This window comes from Micromys minutus (assembly GCF_963924665.1).
Source record: "Micromys minutus genome assembly, chromosome: 29".
NCBI lineage: Eukaryota > Metazoa > Chordata > Mammalia > Rodentia > Muridae > Micromys > Micromys minutus.
Window position 1 is genome coordinate 31,491,959 of NC_137964.1, and position 13,789 is coordinate 31,505,747.

A 13,789-nucleotide genomic window follows, 5' to 3' on the forward strand; every position below is an offset into this window, starting at 1 on the left:
CTCCATCTCTCTCTGTCTCTGTCTCTGTCTCTGTCTCTCTCTCTCTCTCTCTCTCTCTCTCACACACACACACACACACAGAGGCACACACACACCTTTCCTCTCCATACCCCAAATATCCATTCTCCTGTTCCACCTAGAGGCTCTCCGTTCTTCATGACAGACTGGCCCTTAAAGCCATCAGGAGGATGACTCTCTTACCTCATCCTCCAGTTAATTCATTAGGATCTCAGCTGGGTCCTCATATGCCATCCAGAGCCTCAGTCCCTTACACCAATCCTAGCACAGTACAACCTCTTCAGCCAGGCTGGGTGCTCACCTGATGATGACATCAATCAATGATCCTAGCCGGTCCACTTTCAAAGACGAGAGTAGGAAATAGTCCCAATCAGCGGAGAATTTCTACTCATTTGATATTTGCCCAGCAAATATTCTTTAAATATCTAGTGTGCCCAGACACATAATTAGGCATTAATAATAGTTAGTAATTAAGTGTTTCAGCAGTTTTCTTTAAGACAAGGGGAAAAGCAAAGCAAAGGTGTTATTTCCAGGTCCAACAATTCAGTTCTGGTTTTATCTGCTCATGATGAGCTGTCAACAGGCTGGAATGGAAAGTTGATTCCGGTGAGGCCAAGGGCATGGAAAGCCACAGTGATCTTCCAGGAGGACTGCAGGGAACAACCATAGTAAGTAAAGATGGTAAATAGTTGGATGTTAATGGAAGGTGACCAGTGAGGAATGCTAGGCACAGGGCACACCTGGGCACAGGCACACATAGGCACAGGCACACCTGGGCACAGGCACACATAGGCACAGGCACACCTGGACACAGGCACACATGGGCACAGGCACACCTGGAAACTAAAAATATAATATTCAATATTGCATATAAAATTCTTTGCATTGTGATATAAAACTCCCATGTCAGTCCCACCGGTGGGAATGACTTATGCACGAACAGATGCTTCACATGAGTAAGCTTTGTGCAGGGGTTGGATAGGGAGTTTGAAGGGGCCATGGGAAAGGACTGCCTGAAACAGACCGTTCCATGGAGGGCACTTGACAGAAAGTCTACACAACTCATATTCAAATATATCGGGAGAGTTTGGATTTCCCAGATTTCTGAACTGCCATCCCACCCACTAGCCCGAGGTCTCATGATGCACAGACTCACGTCTTGATGCCTCTCCACTGAATTTAATTCTTAACACACTGTGTAGAAGAGGCTCGTGTTTATTAAACACACAGACCAAAAGACTGTACAAATAACATCCAATCTCAATTCTACTGCCTTCAGAGTCCTGTGAGCCCTGGTCTTTGTCAACACCTGCTTTCTCTCCTGCGTCCCCTCTGATGTCACTTCCTGTACCGTGACCACACCCTCTGATGTCACTTCCTCTCCCATGACCACGCCCCCTGATGTCACTTCCTGTCCCATGACCATCGCCCCTGATGTCACTTCTCTTGTGACCACTCCCTATGACATCACTTCCTCTCTCTCCTCACACACTGAGTACCTTCTCACCTCAGGACCTTGGCACATGCCATTCGGTTGGCAGTGAACACAGATGGACAAACAGCTCTGCCTCCCTGCACCTTGCTTGTAACCTCCTAAGATCTTCTTTAGTATCAAGCTGTGGATCTATACTGTTTGCTCGAGTCCTGCAGAGACTCAGGGCCTCACAACAGGCCTAGCCAAGTAAGCCCATCACTATGCTACTCCTTACAAAGCAGGTCCGACAATTGTGCTGCATTGATGGTACAACCACGTGCAATGAACTATCAGTTCCCTCAGCATCTTTAGATATAAGATAAAATCCAGCCCCAAATGATACATTTTTTTGTTTTTCTGTGTTGACTAAAATATTCAAAATGATGTTTGGTATGTCAGAGACAATAAATACTTACTGGATAGATGGGTGGGCAGGATAGATGGGGAATAGAGGACGAGGTGGATGAGTGGAAGGTGAGATAGATGAGCGGATGGATGATGGACAGGAGGACAGACAGATGGACAGACAGATAGATGTATATATGGATGAATGGGTGGGTGAGTGGATGGATGGATAGAAGGGCAGACAGATGGACAGACAGACAGATGTATAGATGGATGGATGGATGGATGGATGGATGGGTGGGTGGATGGATAGTGGGAAAGAAATGAATGGCTAGAGAAGGAATAGATAAAAGGCAAGATGATTAGAGGGAGAAACCCAGGGGGGGATGGGAGGACAGAGAGGGAGGCAGAGAGGGAGGCAGGGACAGAGGGAGGCAGAAGAGAGGAAGAGCAGTAGGAGGAATCACCCTTGCAAACTGAGCAAAGGTCACAATCTCAAGCTTCAGAGAGATTGTCCCATTTCACCTGAGATCCACAAACACAGGAGTCATGCCCAGTAACGAGGGAGTATGGCTCCTAGATATGCTAGCTACTTTTCTTGATCCTGTGACAAAATTTGTAACAGCAACAAAATTTTCCGAGGAAGAAAAGGTTTATTTGGCTCACAGTTTGACGCCTCAGTTCATCACGACGAGAAAGCTTTGTGACAGGAGCATGAAGCAGGAAGGTCACACACATCACACCCACAGTCAGGAAGCAGAGATCGGTGACTACTTTTGCTCAGCTTTCTTACTATTATTCCATACAGGGCCTGGGGCTCTGGGCCTTGGAATGATTCAACCTACTTTTAGGGTGGATCTTCCCTCAATCAATCTTGTTAGATAATCCCTTATGGGCATGCATGAGGGGGGTGTTGCCTGCTAGGTGACCCATCAAGTTGAAAATTCATGTGAGCATCATGCTGACCCTTCATTTGAATGATGCTGAGACAAGGGATGTCTAGAGCCCATTCCTTCCCTCTTCCCTAACCCAGCTTCCCGGATGTCTGGTCCATAGAGCACCTCCACCCTCGCAGCTGCCTCCCAGCCAGCAGACTGCAGATGCTGATATATGGAGACGATTTGACCTTGAAGGGAAGAAACAAATTAATGTGTCTCAAAATAAATTCCCGGAATCAGTGACTGGCTTCTCCTCCACCCCCTCCCTCCGGTGCCTTGTGAGCTTTGCATCATAATTTGAAAATCAATACTGTCTCCTAAATGAGCCAACACCTGGAGCTGCTTGGAGGTCCCCCTCTTCCCTCCCAGTGTCCTGGACCCAGGAGTTGTTAGAAGCTATGAGAACTCCAAGGCCTGGTGCTGGCTTTGCTCTCTGGCTGCTGAGGGTTGACCAATTCTCCTCAGTCTACAGGGCAGCCAACCTGCCTGCTCCCCACCCCCACCCCAGTCAGTAACTTCCCAAGTGCAAAGTGTAGTTATCTGGTGACACCAGAAGGGGAAAAGGAGAGAACGGCTGGGTAGGCAGCATCTCCAAAGACACCACACACGGGGCAGGGAAACTAAGTTTTATCCAACACTTAGCATGCATGCACTAAGTTCTGTGCTCAGCCCCAAACTCAGTTGGGTTATTTGGATACAATGTCCCAATACTACAATATTTGGCATTTCAGCCCTGTATCCTTTGGGTTCAGTTCACTGCTTGGCTCTCTAAGGTCTATGTCTGAGTTTGATATGTTTTTCTTTGCTGGTGCTTTGTCTGTGTGTTAGTTGGGGTTTCTATGCTGTGAGGAAACACCATGACCAAAAAGCAACACAGGGAGGAAAGTGCTTATTCGGCTCACACTTCCACTTCACAATTCATCACCAAAAGAAGTCAAGACAGGAACTCACACAGGGCAGGAACCTGGAGACAGGAGCTGATGCAGAGGCCATGGAGGGGTGCTGCTTACTGGCTTGCTCCCCATGGCTGGCTCAGCTTGCTTTCCTACTGAATCCAGGACCACCTGCCTAAGATTGGCTCCACCCACAATGGGTGGGGCCCTCCCCCATCAATCACTAATTGAGAATATGCCCTACAGTTGGATCTCATGGAAGCATTTTCTCAGCTTTCTTTATGATGACTCTTCCTTCTTTCTCTGTGACGACCCTAGTTAGTGTCAACTTGACACACAAAACCAGCCAGTACAGTCTGTTTGGAGCCTGGCTAACCCTGAGATGGTCCATCCATGGCTAACCCTTGAGATGATCCATCCAGGGCTACCAATCCTTACAAACAGCCAAGCATGGTGAGAGGTCCTTTTATGTGTATAGTGGACAGTCCAGAGCCCAGCCTCTGTGGCCTCCTTTTTTGTGCTCTGGTCCCACTATCCGCTAGTTCTTATTGTCCCAGAGTGAGGTACCAGACACCAAGGGACCGTTCCTGACATTCCAAGCTTGCCAAGATTGTTGCTCCAATCTACCCTGAGTTTATTCCCTCTCTCACCTCTTCCTTCCTGTGAAACCACACTTAATATCTGCCCCCAACTTCCTCTGTCTCCTGATCCACCTTAGTTAGGGTTAGATGCCACCCTTGTGCCATCTTGCGTGGTCCTAGTGGATCAATATGTCCTCCATCATGGAATCTGTGAGTATAACCAGCTGTCGTTTCCATGCTGATTGTCCCAAAGCCTAATTAATGAAATGTACATACATAAACAGCCTCCACTTTCCCACCCAGACCAGAACCAGCAAATGAGAGGAGGATGTCTCCTAAGCAGGAGGCCTTTGGTGCAATGACCATTCTGAATGGGCTGGTGTTCTGGTCTCTATGTATTACAGGCTTTGAATAACACACCCACCAACACTGCCGCCGCTGCCGTCACTGCCGTCTCCATCATCACCACACCTACTATTAAGTGTCAGGCACAGCACTGAAATTCAGACAAGAGGAATAGAGGTCTCTTTTTTTCCATTCCCCCCTCTGGAGTATTATGGAGGGGGTGTCATGAAATGAGTAAACAAAGGCTCATAGTGGGATTTGAGGAAGGACTGGTGCAAGGTGGAAAAGCTTCTCAGGTTCTGATCCAGATTCTGCTGCCTGCTGCTGGTATGACCCTGACACTCAGTCTCTGCGGCTGTTAATCTCCTCCTCTGTTCTAGCTTTACTTCTGCTGCTGTCACCAGACATCCCAACAAAAACAGCCTCGGGCTTGCTTTAGCTCACAGTCCCAGGTTACAGTCCATCAGATTGAGGAAGCCAAAGCACTGGGGGGCTTGAGGCATCTGGTCATATCACAACCACAGTCAAGAGCAGGGAGAAATTAATGAAGACAATGGGTTGTACTTGCTTATTTATACACAGCTCAGTTTCTCCATCTTATACAGTTGGGGACCCTATGCATAGGGAATGGTGCTGCTCACAGTGGGCTGGGTCTTCTCACACCATTGAACTTAGGACAACCCCCTACAGATATACTCAAAGATGGCTAAATGTAGGTAATTTAATTCCACATTGACACTTGCTTTCTAAGTTAGTCTAGACTCAATCAAGCCAGCAATTAAAGTTTACTATATGTAGGGCTGACATGAGGGTTATAATATATATGTATCACACACACACACACACACACACACACACACACACACACACACATACACCAAGTGCTCAGCGCACAGGTGCCAAAGCACAGAAAGCCAACAATAAAGACATTCCACATTGGTGGAAGACATCTCTATGGCTTGAGTGACTAGAACCAGACTGTCTCCTTCAAGAAAGGAAAAACCCAGGATCTTCCAGGGACCAAATGATATCTTGCTGGATCAGCAGTCTCCAGGGCTGAACCTGGAGTTGACACTCCAAATGTCTGCATCCCAACAGTGTTTGTCTCTGAGAGACGATAAGAATTAAAAAACCCTGAGCAATCTTCCTAGTCTTCATCAGGGGCTTAGCATTGACTGATACCATCACCACTGTCCCTAAGCCCTGCCCAGGAATAGACCTGTGATGGTAGAGTAGAATAAATCTGAAGGTACCGCTTGGAGGTCTGAATTGTGAGCATTTCTAGAAAGAGAAAGATGGTGTCACTGATAAACAGAACGTAGGGAGAAACAGCGTGAGACGCTACCAGATTCACGGTCTTGCAAAGCAGTAAGAAGGGTTAGCTTATGCCATCCTTAGTAAGCAGCCATCCGGACCCTTGAAGCAGAACAACACACAGAAGAAATCACAGAAATGTGTTTCTCATAGTACCTGTAGCTCAAAGTCCAAGGTCAAAGGGGCGGCAGATTAGCTATCTGGCAAGGACTCACTTCAGCTTTGTAGACAGCAGATCCTCGCTTGGTTGTAAGGGAAGAGATGTTCTCTAGGGTTTATTTCCTCTCCTGAGAGCTTCACTTGCATGGCCGTATTCACCTCCAATTGATTCCGCCTCTACTGCTATGATCATAGGGATCAAAATTTAATCTGTGAGTTTGAAGGCACGGGACACAGACTCAGAAAGCGGCAAGGGCTCCCCCCCCAAAAAAAAAAAAAATAAAACACATCATGGTAGGAGATGGCCATGGCAAGAGCTGACAGCTCAGGAAGCAGCTTCTTCCACAAAGGGTTAAAAACCCAAGATGAATCACCAGGTCATGCGGCTTGGCTGGAGTCTCGATAGCCTCATGGGCAGTGGCAACTTGAATGCTTGGGTTCAGGCCCAGAAACACAGTGTGAGATGCCCAGATTCCGGAACCTGACCTGGGGTGGGCCTAAGACAAGAGATCCCAGTGACAGAGCTGGACCAAATCCCCACCTTCAGGGAAGCCCACCGTTTAAAAATGCTTCAAGAGAGTTTGAAATCATTAGGTTGGAGAGAGGCTTGGACACCTTTTTAATAAGCTTCCCAAGGGAGTCTATTTTGTAGTAAGGATTGAAAGAATCAGTAGGGACTTGGGGTGTAGTTATGAAGGCTACAAAAGAGAGCTAAGCCCAAAGGCAACAGGGTCCTGGACGAGTTGTGTAACAGAAGCTTCTAAGAGGTTGACATGACAAGTCGAAACCTGAAAGGTGAGCATTTGTGACCTTATTGAATGTCCATAGCTGAATGCACTGTCCATGCTCCCAGAAGCCATCTTTCCCCTTAGTAGGCAGCCATCCCTGCAGTGAGGCACCACAATGTCACCAAAATGCACCCAAGGCTTTACAGGCTGGAGATGGCAGAGTAGCTGAGCCAGCTTCAAAGTGGGGCAGTGTGGCCCCAAATGAGTGTCCCAAGATGGGGCCAGAACAGGTTGGAAGAAGGGTTGAATGTCTCTGACATCTGATACCCTTTTTCTGAGTCTGGTTTATTTTGTTTAGCATGGCTACCTCCAGTTCTGTTCATTTCTTCATAGATAAATGAAAGTCTCATGTGTGTGTGTGTGTGTGTGTGTGTGTGTGTGTGCATGTGTGAGTGAGAGTGTAAGAACGTGTGGGGCATATGTGTGTTCAAGTGTGTAAGAGTGTGTGAGTGCATGTGTGACAGTGTGTGTGAATGAGAGAGTGTGTGTGAGTGAGTGTGTATGTGTGAGTGAAAGTGTGCATGTAAGAGTGTGTGCATATGTGTGTGAGTGAAAATGTGAGAGTGAGAATGTGTGTGAGTGAAAGTATGTGTGTGTGTATGAGTGTGTGTGAGTATGTGAATGAGTGTGTGTGAGTGAGTGTGTGAGTGTGTGAGTAAAATGTGTATGTAAGAGTGTGCATGAGAGAGAAAGAGAGTGTGTGTGTGTGTGTATGAGTGTGTGAGTGTGTGTGTGTATTTTCTTTATCCATTTATCTGTTGGTGGACATCGTAGGCTGGTTGCATAACCCAGCTATTGTGAACAGTGAGGACAGTGTGAACACAGGTGTACGTTGATCTCAGCAGTAGATGGTTTAAAGTCCTTCAGTGTGTTCTCAAGGGTGCTCTGTACAGCTGGATCATATGGTAGCTCTATTTAGTTCTTTGTGGTTGCATTGTTTTAGAAGCCTTTATACTGATCACTAGTAGTGGCTCTACTAATGTACATTTCCAGCACAGTGTACGGGAGTTAATTTCTCAAAATCCTCACCACCATCCATTTTCTCTTATATGTGGGATCTGGGGGCAGGGGAACATGTGAGGGGGATCCTTAGTAATGTAGAAGAAAGGAGGAAAGGGAGTGGGGGTTAAAAAGGTAACGAGGGAGAGTGGATCATCAAAGACACTACCCAGGGGCATAGACATGTCACCAGGAAACCCATAGCTTTATACAACACAGGCAGCTAATAAATACAGGGGCTAGAGAGACAGCTTGTCAAATAAAAGGGCTAGCTTGTTCTTACAGAGAACTTGAACTCAGTTCCCAACACTGGTGCCTCACCACTGCCTGTAACTCCAGTTCCAGGACATCTGTGCCCTCTTCTGACCTCTTCGGGTGCATGTACGCACACACACACACACACGCACGCACACACGCACACATGCACATGCACACATAAGAATACTTTTTGTCTTTCATCTGTAGTTTGTTTTTTTTTTTTTTCTTTAAGGAAAAAGAAAAGAAGGAACCGCCTCTCAAATAAGTTTCTGAAGAGAATAATTCATAGATTTGGTATATATTAAAAGGCAAAAGAGAAGCCTCCAAACTCTCAGCCTTAGTTTATCTATTCAACGAGAATTTCATTTTGATTTTATTATCACAACATCATCTTATGTGAAGAACTGCTGGGGAAAACAGAACAGGAGGAGAATTTGGAGATTAATGGGACCAGGAATTATAGCACTGGGCCAGTCACCACTCAGTGGCCAGCTCAGACCACAGGGCAGCAGGGGAGACAGAGTAAGAGCCAGCTGTCCTGAAAATGTTGACGTTACTTAATGTTAAGGGGCAGGCCCTTCCTCTGTGAGCCTGCTCACGCTCCTTCAAAGCTTCAGGGCACACTTGCTTGTCCTGCATCCAACGGTAATAGCTATAAAATCCATAGCAGACATGATGGTCTGCTGTAGACAGATGTGTGTGTGTGTGTGTGTGTGTGTGTGTGTGTGTGTGAAAGAGAATGAGTGTGTATGAGAGAATGTGTATGAGTGTGTGTATGTGTGTGTAAGAGAGAATGCATGTGTATGTGTATAAGTATGTGAGTATTCGTGTGTGAGTGTGTATGAGTGTGTGTGAGTGCATGTGTGAGAGAGTATATGTATGTGTGTATGAGTGTGTATGTATGAGTCAGTGTGTGTGAATGTGTGTGTGTGTGTGTAAGAGAGAGAATGAGTAAGTATATGTGTGAGTGATTATGGGCGTGTGTGTGAATGTGAGTATATGTATGTGAGGGTATGTGAGACAGAGTATGAGTATGTGTGTAAGAGTGTGTGTGAGGCAGTGTGTAAATGTGTGTGTATGAGTGTATTAATGTGAGTGTGAGTGATTGTGTGTGTGATTGTGTGTGTGAGAGAGAGAGAGAGAGAGTGTGTGTGTGTACAGGTACACACTTTCACCTCAGGTCCAAGCCAGCAAAGACTGGATTATCAGGGGCAGGAGGAGAGTGTGAACGTAGAAGAGACAGAAAAAGTAACTTAGGTTTCTAATCGTTCATGCAAACTCAGTGGGTCTCACGGAAAGACAGGAAGAGGGGAGTGCTCTGTGCGCTCTGTAGTCAGTTTGGAGAGTGCAAGGCTAGACCAAGGGGTTTTCTTTCCAAGAGTAATGTGTAGCTGTCATCAGTGGATAAATGTTTTTAAAAGCCCTTCATATTTAGAAGGTCAAAATGATCCCGTCCAAATCCCAAGGATTCGACTGAGGCTTCCCTGGAGCCTTTTGGTTCTGGGTCTCAGAAGTGGTAACAGCCAGAACATCAGCTCAGGCTGTGGTCACGTTGGAGGCCCCGGGTTTTTACCACGAGAACCTCTCCAGGACACTCAGTGAGAGAGTATTCTCGTGGCAAGGCATCTGGATCCCCTCAGAGCAGATGGCCTAAGAGAGAGAACCGGCAGCAGCCTTAGCCTTAGGTGATCAGCCCTGCAGCACACCGAAGAGCGCAGGGGGAGTTTGGTTCTGCACCAGCCTAGGACCAGGAAACTGAGTTTTAATTCAACGCATTTTCTGGCTCTTCTGTGCCTTTGGGAATAGAAGGGTATGCCAACATCCCTTATGGGAACAGAAACATCATGAACCCTGACCCGTTGTGCAAGATGGCTCTAGGGACCTCAAGACTCCATGGGAGTCACAGTTAAAACATATAGTAACAGAAGCACCCCAGAAGCTACCATTGTGTGCCCACGGAACCAACAGACTGGGTCTGGGAGAGGTGGGACAAACTCCCAGCATTCCCAGCTCCCTTACTCTCACAAGCAACCAGAAAGGATCGAATGTGGGAGACCAGAGCCGAGAGAGTATCACACAGAAAATAGAAAGTATCGATGGGGTTTGAACCAGGATGATATGAGCCACCATACTGGTTCCTCCTATGATCTACTCTGTCCATAGTGTCCAGAGGCTGGAGGGTGAAGTTAAGCCCATCTCTCTCCAGCTGGTTACTAAGGTCTCCATGCAAACATCCAAGGGTTGTCTATGAGCTCATCTGCTCCACCCTGTTCCTGATCAGGACCTGACCTTGGAACTCATCTCCCAGGCAACAATGATGTAACAAACAGAGGCAGGGATGCCAGCACAGAACTGAGCTGCCCAGACTGGACTGGTAGTGCAAGCTTTGGACAGATGGCTGACAGCCTCAAGGGCTCCTAGCCTAAAATGTCTCTGCTATGGGGTTGGCTCGCTGGGCTCTTAGGAACCAGCCCTATTCAACACGTTGTCCTGGAAGGAGCTGGTGACACCCTGACTACACAGCATTCATTGTATGTGGTCCTGTGAGGTAGGGAGGATTCAGGACAAGAGTCCATATCTGGGCTGAGAATTACTGAAACTACCCAGAGCCCACCAGGAAACTACTTCACAAATACATCAAGACTTTACCCGTTCTCTACTCCTTGATCTAAGCCTGCACTATAACAAAGACTATTCCTATGCATGTCACAATGGTCAACGTTTTTTATTACAAGGGAGGAGCCTTTGTACGCCCCAGTACACATGTGGAGGTCAGAGAAAAAGTTACTGGAGTCAGCTTTCTTCTTTTACCATGTGGGTCCTGGAGATCGAGTTCAAGTGGTCTCGGCTGCAAGTTCATCTTCCCACTGAGCCATTTTGTGCCCAAGATGGCCAAGTTTTTAAAATAGCATCGTCATAAAAGAAAATTCACCCTTTAACCATCTTTGCTGGTGAATGATTCAGGGACATTGGTCACATTCAAGTCACAGGCTGATGTTAACGTTGTTTCCTCAAATTTGATTTTAAGCAAGAGGTCTGCAAGGTCCTCATCCAACCTGTCTCTGTCTCTGATAATTGATATGCTCTGTCCCTGACTGTGCCCAGCCTACTCAAAGGAGTTCAAAAAGGTAGAATTATATGCATGTCATGTATGTGTGTGAGTATGTGTATATGTATGTGTATATATGTATGTATATATCTGTGTATGCATATATATGAGTATGTATGTGATGTATGTGTGTGAATGTATGTTTGTGAGTATATGTGTGTCTGTGTATGTGTGTATATGTATATGTGCATGTGTAAATGTACATATGTGTTTGTGTAAAATGTGTATGTATGTGTGTATGTCTGTGTGCATGTGTGTCTCTTGTGTGTATATGTGTGTGCATGTGTTAGTATGTGTATGTATGTGTGTGTATGTATCTGTGTATATGTGTATGCATACATCTGTGTGTGTGTATATGTGTGTATGCTTGTATGTGTGTGTACACCTGTGTGAACATGTGTGTGTGTCTGTGTTTGTGTGTGTATATCTGTGTCTGTTTATGTTGCTCTACATGTGTATGCATGTGTATGTCTTTATGTCTGTGTGTATCTGTGTATGTGTCTGTGTGAGAATGTCTATGTGTGTACCTGTGTGACATGTGATCATGCCTGGCTTTTTTCATTTAACACATTTTCATTGGTTGTTTACATTGCGCCATATCTGCACCTTATTTCCTTTATGGCTGCAGGATATTCCATGATGTATAAAGGTACCATGCCTCATTCACACATTTACCTTCTGAAAAGCTAGAGTTCTTACTATGAGTTCTTACCGCTACAAATGAGTTCTGCCATCCATGCTCTCTTACCTCCTAGACTCTCCAACCTCCCCACTACCATCTCTCTACCTCTGCAATGAAGGGGAGATGAAGTAGATAGCAAGGCCTCTTTCCCTCTTCTGTTATGTTACCCCCCCCCCCTTTACAGACTGAGAAACTGAGGCTCCAGAGCAGGAAGTGGCTTATCCAAACATCCCAAAGCATACAAATGTAGGAAGTCAGAGCCTCAGCCCAGATGCCAGGTGTTTTCTGCTAAACTCTCTCACCTGGGAGATTCTAGAAGCTTACAAGAAAACTTCTTCCCCAGAGACCAGCTCTAAGCCCAGGGGAGTCATAGTAAAGATGAAGAGAAAAGGCTTCCTTTTTATTAAGAGCTTCCTATGTGTGTCAAGCTTGCTTTACTGTGTGCCAAGTGCTTTTCCAGATGTTTTTCTCCCAGGAAGGCAGGAAAGAGAATTGCCCCCTCATAGCTGACGGGGAATGGAAGACACCAGGTTCATCCTGGACAGAGGTGGCATTTAAGTCTCCCACGTTATCACACTAAAGTCGTGCCTTCTCTAATGCCACCCACACAGCGCTTTGCCCAGTGACCTTCCTACACAAAGCAGAGCCAAGAGGGTGCTTACGGAGGCAGGAAAGACAAACATTACACCAGGTGAGCAATCCACGTGAGCAGGAGGAGACAGAAGAACCAAGCACTGGTGGAGGTGGGTGTTGGGAATCCTACATGCCCAGCAAGGATAGAGAAAGGAAACCTGGACAATGCCAGGGCCCTTCCATCCCAGAGCAGGAGACTCAGCCATTGGCAAACGCATCATGGAAGCCCAGCGCTAGTTGTGCCAAATTCAGTGGGAGGAAGATGAGCTCATTTATCTGCCTGGTGACATGCTTGGAAGTCCTCGGGCTGTGAGAGGGTATGAAAATATTCCCCAGCATGCTCTTTGCCCAGGGCTGGCTCAGAGGGAGGAGAGAGAACCAGAAGAAAGGGCTCATTGCCAGAACTGTATCTGTCTTCAACTTCCAAAGCTTGCTTTGATGCAAGAGCCTGGTAATCTCTGTGGCTTTTGAAATAACCACAATCCTATCAAGTAGCATGTCCTGAGTGGGTACTGTGTACCGGGCTTTGCAGGGTGCTTTAAATACACATAAACTCACTAACTGGCTACACATACATTAGTGTGGGAAAGTCTCCATTCCATAGAGGGGAAATGCTGAGTTTGAGGTGATCCATTCTTTACCCGGTGTTAATATAATACGTTAATGTCAAATAATGAACATTAAGAGAGGTGGCCCAGTCTCCAGCCAGAAGTCACCTCCTAAGGATGCTTCCCACTTCTCACCAACACTGGCAGCCGGAATAGTTGGTGGCTCCCTCCCAAACTCTCATCTCTGCATCTAGCTCTGGCAAAAGGCCATTGGAACGGAAGTGACTGGAGACAGACTGGGGGCCTGAAGAGAAGGGCCTGGAAAAATCCCAGCCCTTGGGGAGGTAAAGGGCGCTGAGAACTTGGAACCATGGTCCTTTTATTTGGAGGAGCCTTGTCACACTGCCCTGCCAAGTTCTGCTACGCAGTGCCAAAGAGTAAAGATCATCTGGGTGGAATTAAATCTACAATACACAGGGTCTGTGGAACGGGGGAAAGGATTGCAGGACCCGCCTGGAGTCTACAGGGGTGTTGGGTGGATAGGCAGAATGACCAGAGATGAGCATTTGACATGAGCCGTTCACGCCCCAAACAACCATTTGACAGAGGCGTCCAGGCTGAAGGTCTGAGCCCCATGAATCTTACCCCCAAGGTCTCCCTAAATGATTCCTAGTGGAATCTTCCAAGGTACTCCAAACCCTTTGT